An 8,742-nucleotide genomic window follows, 5' to 3' on the forward strand; every position below is an offset into this window, starting at 1 on the left:
CCATCACATCACAATCTCACTTCTTGTTTTCGCTGACCATTTATTTATTTTGACTATAAATTTCGTTCTTAATAAATAAAACTTTATAAATAATTTATGACTCTCAAACGCCTAAAATACAACAATCGAATTAAATTGAAATTAACATCGGGCCCCCTTTGTGAGAAAACGGAAGAACACCTACACAAAGCAGGATTTTCTTTTAATTAATGAAAACTCCTTTGTCCGGTCTCCTTAAGGTGTTCCTTTGAAATACAATAAGTGTGTGTTTGATGTTCAAATAAATGTTTTCTCTGTTTATTCTTTACTGTCCATAACTTAGTTTAGATGAAACGACGAGTTCACAGTTCATGGTACACCAGATAATAATGTCTCTACTAAGGATTGATCCCGATTTATAAGGATAATTATTTTTTAGTATTTTTAATTCTTGTTTCTATCCAAAAGCGATCATTAAAACCCGCAAATGCCACAACGTGACTAGGTGAGGCTTAAGTCCACACTTTCTTTGGCTTCACCATAACCCGTTCCCCGAGGTCGGTTTCCCTAATCACACATTGCTTTTTACCTTCCTCTGTGTGTTCATTCTGGTCTGTAGGCTACAACCTACACTGCGTCTAGATTAACGACCATTTTTTGCATCGAACAGGCACACAAGATTAAACAATTTTATGCTCTGTTTTCCTGATTTAAATAACCATTTTCTTTTCAAGAAATCATACAAGATAGCAAATGTAAATAAAGCGCTTATAAAATAAAACAGATGTTCCAGTCCAAGGCTACCTTAGGGGCATTCACGAAAATTCCTTGCAAACCTACCGTATTTCTCACGGAACCCAGAGCCTGTTTATCCAGACGATAAATTCAAACGTCGCCAGAATATTTCGACGTTGATTCAGCGCTATATCAATCCACACCGACCATTACCTATTTCTGTCGGGAGTTCCGTTGTACCTAATTTATGGTTCAATTTCTCCCGAGTTATTTGTAGATGTCCCCTTTGTGAGGAAGTTCTGATAATTGTTGAAGTTATAATGTAATTTGTTCAATTCGTTTTTTAAAGTCGAATCTGTAATGTAATTTCGGAAGGTCCTATTCGTTATTAGAATGGTAGTCTAAGACAGATAAAAAACGAGTTTTTGGAACGAAAGAATGGACCTATCGTAAGAGTGACCTGGATGTTGAAAATACTCTTTTGGTTTGTAATCCCAAACTATAACACAAACAAACTTGAAAAGCGGTGAAGTTTGATTGAAAACTGGGTATTTCAGCTGAAATTTAAACGAAAGCAACCGTAACTTATTAGGAAAGTTCGAATAGCCTCCAATTTAAAATTAAGGCTAATTCCAGTTGGAATTGAACAGGGTTCTATCGGTAACAAAGTGTGTTTTATATTACGTAAAAAGTATTTTAATAAAGATCCTATAATACTTTTCAACTTAAATTTATTTTTCATTCATTTACATTAAAATTATTGATTTAGTTATAATTACATGAAACAGTTTTTAAGTAATTAATAAATATAATATTTAGGGCAATCTGTGAGCAGAAATGCGAAAAAATGCGGACCGAATATAGATCAGAAAATATTTTTGTTCTAAAATAATGATATTTCTCCGTACCAGTAATTGCATGGAACTTCAAGCCCATAACTGAGTCGGATCATGGACTAATATAACTAAAGTAGCTATGCAGATAAGTCTATCTAATAATATTATCCATACCAATACCAAATAAGAAGATATTAACGTAAATACTTTTTGCAGGGAAGTCCCAACCCAATTCTTCGGATCAGTAATCCGTTTGTCTCCCGGATACGTATCTGCTAAGTACAGAACTTGTGAATCTGCAACTTAGGGTTGTATTAAACGAATCCCTTTATTTGCAGCGAACCAAGACTGAAACGCAAGCAGCCTATACGTACACTACGCCACGTTACATTACTGATATTTATTGATTAAGTTTACCTTAAAATACTTTGAATATTAAATATATATCTATATAATATATTTTCGTCTGCATTTTGACAATTTATTTTAAGCGTATTAAGTGAATTTATTCGATATATGTACAGACTAGTCTTTTTCAATCTATGAGCCGTAGCATTACCTTTCAGTTAAAACTACCAGTTTTTTCTTTCTTTTTCACGATTATTTTCCTTATTAGCGAGTTCACAGGCTACTGTTAAATTTTTAATGGAACCTGTAACCGTGACAATCTTACAGGCAGGGTAGTGGTACCCATGCGGATACATGAGACGTCCTACCACCAAAATGTTAAAAAAATGGAATGCTCTTTTCAAATTTAGTCATTTTCTATTAGTGTTTGGTTTTCACTACATTTGTATCTTATTCATCAACATGGACACGATACAATTCGAGTAATTTTGAAATACAAATTCCGTGACGTACGTAATGCTGTACAAAGGCTCGCAACAATAACGCCGTATTTTTAGGCGGTTTTTATAAGTTATTATCTTGGTTAGATTTTGGTTCCTACATAGCCCCTACATAATGCCCCAATCGAAAAATTACCTGTAAAAAAGTCATGGAAAATGTTTGATGGTCTAGTGCACGTATAATTGATCACAGCTGCTTACTAAATGGTACCAGAATTACTGCAGATGTATACTGTGAAGAACTGGACACAATAATGGAGAAGCTTGCGAAGCTTCGGCCAGCCTTGCTCACTACAACGCTCGACCTCATACGGCGTAATAGACGGTCTCTAAGCTACAAAAGCTAGGGTTGAAAGTTTTGCGTCATCCACCGTATTCGCCAAACTTTCCTTCGATTAACTTCTACTTTTTCCAAAACATGGATAAATTCTTAACAGAGAAAACATTCAATATGCCTTTGAGCAGTTTGTTGGCTCCCGTAAAATTGAAAAATTACCCCTGGACTGGCAGAGATGTACGGATGCGACGGGTGAATTGAATGATATAAATATATTTTTTTTATAAAAAGTTACTTACTTTCTATATAGTAAACGGCAATTTCATAAGTAAAGTATCAATAAAAAATTTGACTTCGACAGAAAGCTTCGGAAGCTAGTAGTCAAGTTCAGTAACCACTGAATTAACTAAGTTCTATACTACACTTACTTGATAAATACAAAAGTAATTTAAAAAACGATGAAATTTCCAACAGTTTAGTCACATGCGGACGTTTTCTGTTCATTTTCTAAATTTGTAGCTCGTTACGTCACGTATTCATAATGTGTTATCAGTTTGAATTCGTGAGTTAAAACAGATCGGGCTCCACGCGAATCGCGAACAAGGTTTCTGTAATAACCTGATCCTTGAACTCTACTATAGTAAATCATTCAGCGGGTTCTCACAAGACTGGACATCTATTACTCTTCTATTGCAATTCTTGTAAGATTGAGATGTAACAATCAACGCATCGCACCTCTGGTTTTAAGATAATCGAATTAAGTTCTGAATACTTTTACCAAAACATTTCTTCATTTTCTTAGAGTAATGTTTCAGTTAAGATCGAATGTACTATTCGACGAGACGATCACCATACACTATCCGGTCACCGTCTTCGCCGAACCCGTCGCTTACGACTAAAGGCTCGACGAGTAAATTAATCCATAGATACAGCCCACTGAGTTTCTCGCTGGATCTTCTCAGTAGGTCGCGTTTCCGATCCGGTGGTAGATTCTGCGAAGCACTACTCTTGCTAGGGTCAGTGTTAGCAAAACTCTGGCTTGAGCCCCGTGAGCTCACCTACACATCAAGGAGAAGCTGAAATAGCCTCTCAAGGCTATCAGCATAGGTAGGGAAAAAAAATAATTACACCACTACAAAGTACCGCACCCCTCAAGACATGATGTCGAACACTCAATCGCATTACACTAGCGTTAATCCTTCACATTAGATTATTAGAATATTAATTATATGATTGCTTCGTAGCAGATATAGGTAAGAGGGCTACTGTCCTAATTCAATACACCCCTCAGATAGCCTAAAAACCTTAAGCGTTTAAATCAGTCTGGTATTCGTACACTTCGCCGTTCAGGGTCGCATTCTCACTTTCTTCGGACATGTGTCGCGACGGGGTGACGAATCAGTGAAGCGCCTTTTAAGTGCAGGGAATGGTTGAGAACAAAACCGCACGGAAGATCACCGATACGATGGACCAACCAGATAAAGGTAGCTCTAAGGAGTGCACAAGAAAGGCCGCGGTACACGAAGAATAGCGACGACTTATGAAGCGCACCACCACCCGAACTGATGACAATGACCACACTGCCAAAAATGCAAATTACTAAGAAGAAGAATTCATACACTTCGAATAACATGATGTATTGAAAACGCCTCAAAGACCGCTTTGCGTGTAAGCTTTCTTGTTGATTGCTTTTGTTAAGTGAAAATCGAACAAAACATAATCTGGTGTTAAGAGGTTACCAGAATCCATAGAGCCACCACCCCTTGAGGTATGAGTTCTAAGTCTACCCTACCCCTCGAACCGGAACACATTATGCCATCGTGGTAGAAGTAGGCAGGCTGGAGTTGGTATCTACCCGTACAGGCTCACAAGACGCCTAATCACCATCATAACTTTCAAAAGTATTATCACAGTGAATTATTGACAGAAAAGGATGAACTTTAATAAACTATTTGTTACAGCTTAAGGGACTTACTAATTAAACTTGCAGAAATAATGTCAAGTTGTGCCCGACCGCTGTCAGTCCCTAATGAGAATCGCGAAGAAAATTGTCGGTACAGTAATTAACAGTGCTAATGTCAGTGTCCAGTGGCAGCGTCAAGTCAAAGTTGAGTCTCTAAATAACTTTCGTCACTTGACTTTGATGTGAAATGTGATAATGATTCTACTAGTTGCAATGAAAACATCAATATAATAAGAAAGTTAATTTATCAACAATATTTCTGGGTTAACTCCAAGCCGCATCACAGAAACTAATCAACGGATCGCACTTTTAATTAATAATACGTAACTAAAGTTAACAAAAAAACAAAAGCCAAATAACCACATACTTTATACATTATCTGTTTTTTGTTTGTTTACAATGAAGGTCAGATTTTCTATTGATAGAATCTAAATAGAATCCCATCAAAAACAAATATATTTTAGTTAGGGACATGAATTTAGTGCCCAAAACCAAATCCCGTATTTTAAAAGTTGACCAAAGTCAACTTGCATAAGATGTACACTGAAAATTACTTAACTGATAATTTAAAAATAAATGGGCGGGTAGACTGAAAAAAATGGGTGAGGAGAGATTATTTCGTGGCGAGACTGGTTTTGAATTGCATCTAAGCTAAATTATGCAGACTGGGCATTTTATTTAAAAGGCCACATGGTCTTTACATTCATATATAATAATGTAAATTTATATTATAAATAACGACTATTTTTTAATATATAATTTTGCTGTAAATCCTTTTACTTTCGATTCTTAAATTTCAAAATCAATATTTTCTTCGGTTTTTAAGAGTTGTAGACGTACATAAATAATTACAACTAATTTTATTGGTTTAGTCTCGAGTTTTTTTTTGAATTGTGTTTAAATCTAACTAAATTAAAAACATTAAGCGCGGGATAAAAATGTAAAAGACATTTTAATTTCATTGGCCTACAATTAGGTTCCGTATGCGGAAGAAACAAAAACAAATGCTATTTAACATAAAATGTGTGAAAATACAGTTTTATTCTGTACCTGTAGCAAATCCGAGTTTTACGTACAATTAGCAAGATAAACAGATTTTTATGATCGAGCTTCGCTAGTCTTTTTATGAAATTGTATCACTGTAAAAAAATCCGTTACAAAAATATATTATTATATTATGTAAAATAGGGATCGGAGCGCATAAAATAAAATTTCCACTGTTCCAAAATCTTCTATTATAATAATAATTATCAATTAACACTTTTATTACGTCTTGCTCATTTTTCAACCGTCTTCGCCATCTTCTTTTTTTCTGTCATTCTGTCTGTCATTCTCTTCTTCCTCTCTTTCCGTTTTCTCCCAGTCACATCTTAAGGCTCCGTTCCACACTTTTTTCATAGTTCTGTTCTTATCAACCCTACATAATATATACCTGTATATATGTATATGTATGTGCCGAGGAGAACATTGCTCATTCAATATTAAACTTTTAAAAAATAATTAGTAAAATCTAGATTCGCAAACTTGGAAAACCCAACGAAAGTCGTGCCGAAACAAAAGTCTGCCCCCGAAATCCACAACAAAACGGACACAATAAAATGATCGTTTCATTAAGGAACCCAATTTAATTCCCCGCAGCGCAGATATAAACACAAACAATAGATTTTATTACGCTCGTGCCTTATAAATCACAGACTCCTTTCAACATTTGTCGTATTTTAATAAAAACTCGCGTTAAATCGAGTTAATAAACGAAATGTTAGCACCGCACTGTGAACTAATAATCACTTGAGATTTTGAGAGTGAATTTGATGTAAAATTCTCACTAACTAGCGAAGCTACCTTGAGATGATTGAGCAATGTCGATTTATTTCATATTCGTTTAAGCTATATTTTCTATGTTGCATAACGATTTTTACTCGATGCAATATATTAGACAACTCAATAATTTTTTTAATGATATTATGGCTACGATATTACAAAAATGTACAAGTGTCTGGAGATAGACCCTGTCTATTGTTCATAGACCAGCTGTGAGAGAATCATTCTATATTGAATTAGATGCAGAAATTAGTTCTGAACTGTATTTTAAAATTTTAAATTTAATTTTTTTTTATTGCCCTTGTAGGCAGACGAGCATACGGCCCACCTGATGGTGAGTGGTTTCCGTCGCCCATGGACTTCAACAATGCCAGGGGCAGAGCCAAGCCGCTGCCTACCGCAAGGTTTTACCGCTTTAGTTTACAAAGCTTTTTTTTTTTTTTATCCTATAGTCATATCGTAACAAGAGGGTTTGCAATGTTGTGCCGCCTTTTTGAAGTGGCGCAACGATGCCGACTGGAGATACTGACTGAGTCAAGCTCCAGGTCATCATGGAGATCCACGTGGTCTGGTGCTCCGACAGATATCCTGCAAAACCAGGATTGAATAACTTGAAGGGGTTTCAAGTTGGTGCGGGCCGCGTGAGCGAACACCACACTTGCATAGGTCATGACGGGTTCTTCATTATTTGATGATATCATTTGTACAATTACGGAGAGTAAAAGTAAAATAAATTTCAAGGCATAATTCTAGAAGTCATTCGACTTTTACGTACATAGGCTTCATTTTCTTTTGTTAGAAGTAAAACGCTCCAGTTCGCTCATCTCTTTGTGCACCCAATGCGCATAGTTATAAGATTTTAGCCAAGTTACGATAATTTCCATTTCAAATTCGTGTTCATTTGGTTTGATTTATTTAACAACACATATTCACACATATACAGATAAATATATTCAACAAATATTATTAACAACAAATACATTTTATAAATAATACATTTATTAATCTTATTAACTAGGGATTTATAAAAAAAAAGGATTGAAGATTGCATTTCTTGTAATAAACACTAAACAACAGTAGATGGCCTCACTGAAGAAACTTCCTCACGAAGCGCGTCGTATCAAGAACGACTGCTTTCTGCACCAGATCCTTAACTCGTGTGAACGAGGAATGTTTCTCAAAATGTCAAACGAATTTTTTCGCCATCAAAACGTTATTATTTTAATCATAAGTTGTATTTTAGGTAATTAATTATCAACTTATTACTTTATTCACATTTTCGTATTACTTACACAATACTTAAATACAAATTGCTGATTACGGTTCCTTGTGTGTGACGCAGTCAAATATTTGCATCTCAGGTATATTGGTTATTTAAATTCGAAACCCGAATTTATGTAATGAAAAATGTAAAATTACATTCTATCACGTTCTACTTAAGTTTGTAATTACGACAGAAGCGCTAGCATCTGTGTTCGGTATCCTGGCCCAATGATTGATGCTCTATTGGTTTAATTAATCTTGCTCAACACTCATCGACCCTGCCCGTCTTGATTACGAGTACGCCTTACGTCAGTTACTACTTGAAATATTTGACGCTGAAAGCTCTCGACGACTATTTTTCTTTGTCGCTATGCAATTCGGAGACCTGAATCAAAATACTTTTAGGGTATAGTCTCTATTAGTTCAATTTATTTTATATTTTATGTTCTTGTGTTATATTCTTGTCTTTATATTCTCTTCATCACTGGTGGTAGGACCTCTTGTGAGTCCGCACAGGTACCACCCCCCGCCTATTTCTGCTGTGAAGCAGTAATGCGTTTCGGTTTGAAGGGTGGGGTAGCCGTTGTAACTATACTGAGACTTTAGATCTTATATCTCAAGGTGGGTGGCGCATTTACATTGTAGATGTCTATGGGCTCCAGTAACCACTTAACACCAGGTGGACTGTGAGCTCGTCCACCCAACTAAGCAATAATAAATAAAAAAAGTGCATCCATTAAAACAAGGGAGGAAATATCAAAGTCAACAATGAACTTGAATTTCGCCCGCAGTGATCAAAGCAACTTCATTAGGTGTTTGTTACCCTTTTGTTGTATAGCAGAAATATTTGACAACAGTACATTAACAATATGAAAAATAAAAAACATAAACTAGCAGTGACTAATGACCCACTCGACAATAATTACTGGCAGCTCAATATTTTGATTCATTTTCTCTTTCATTTTGAAAAAAGTTCAGATTTTTCCAAAAAGTGTATCGACTAAAATGTAGCTCGTTAAT

This window comes from Bombyx mandarina, chromosome 17 (assembly GCF_030267445.1).
Source record: "Bombyx mandarina strain Sakado chromosome 17, ASM3026744v2".
NCBI lineage: Eukaryota > Metazoa > Arthropoda > Insecta > Lepidoptera > Bombycidae > Bombyx > Bombyx mandarina.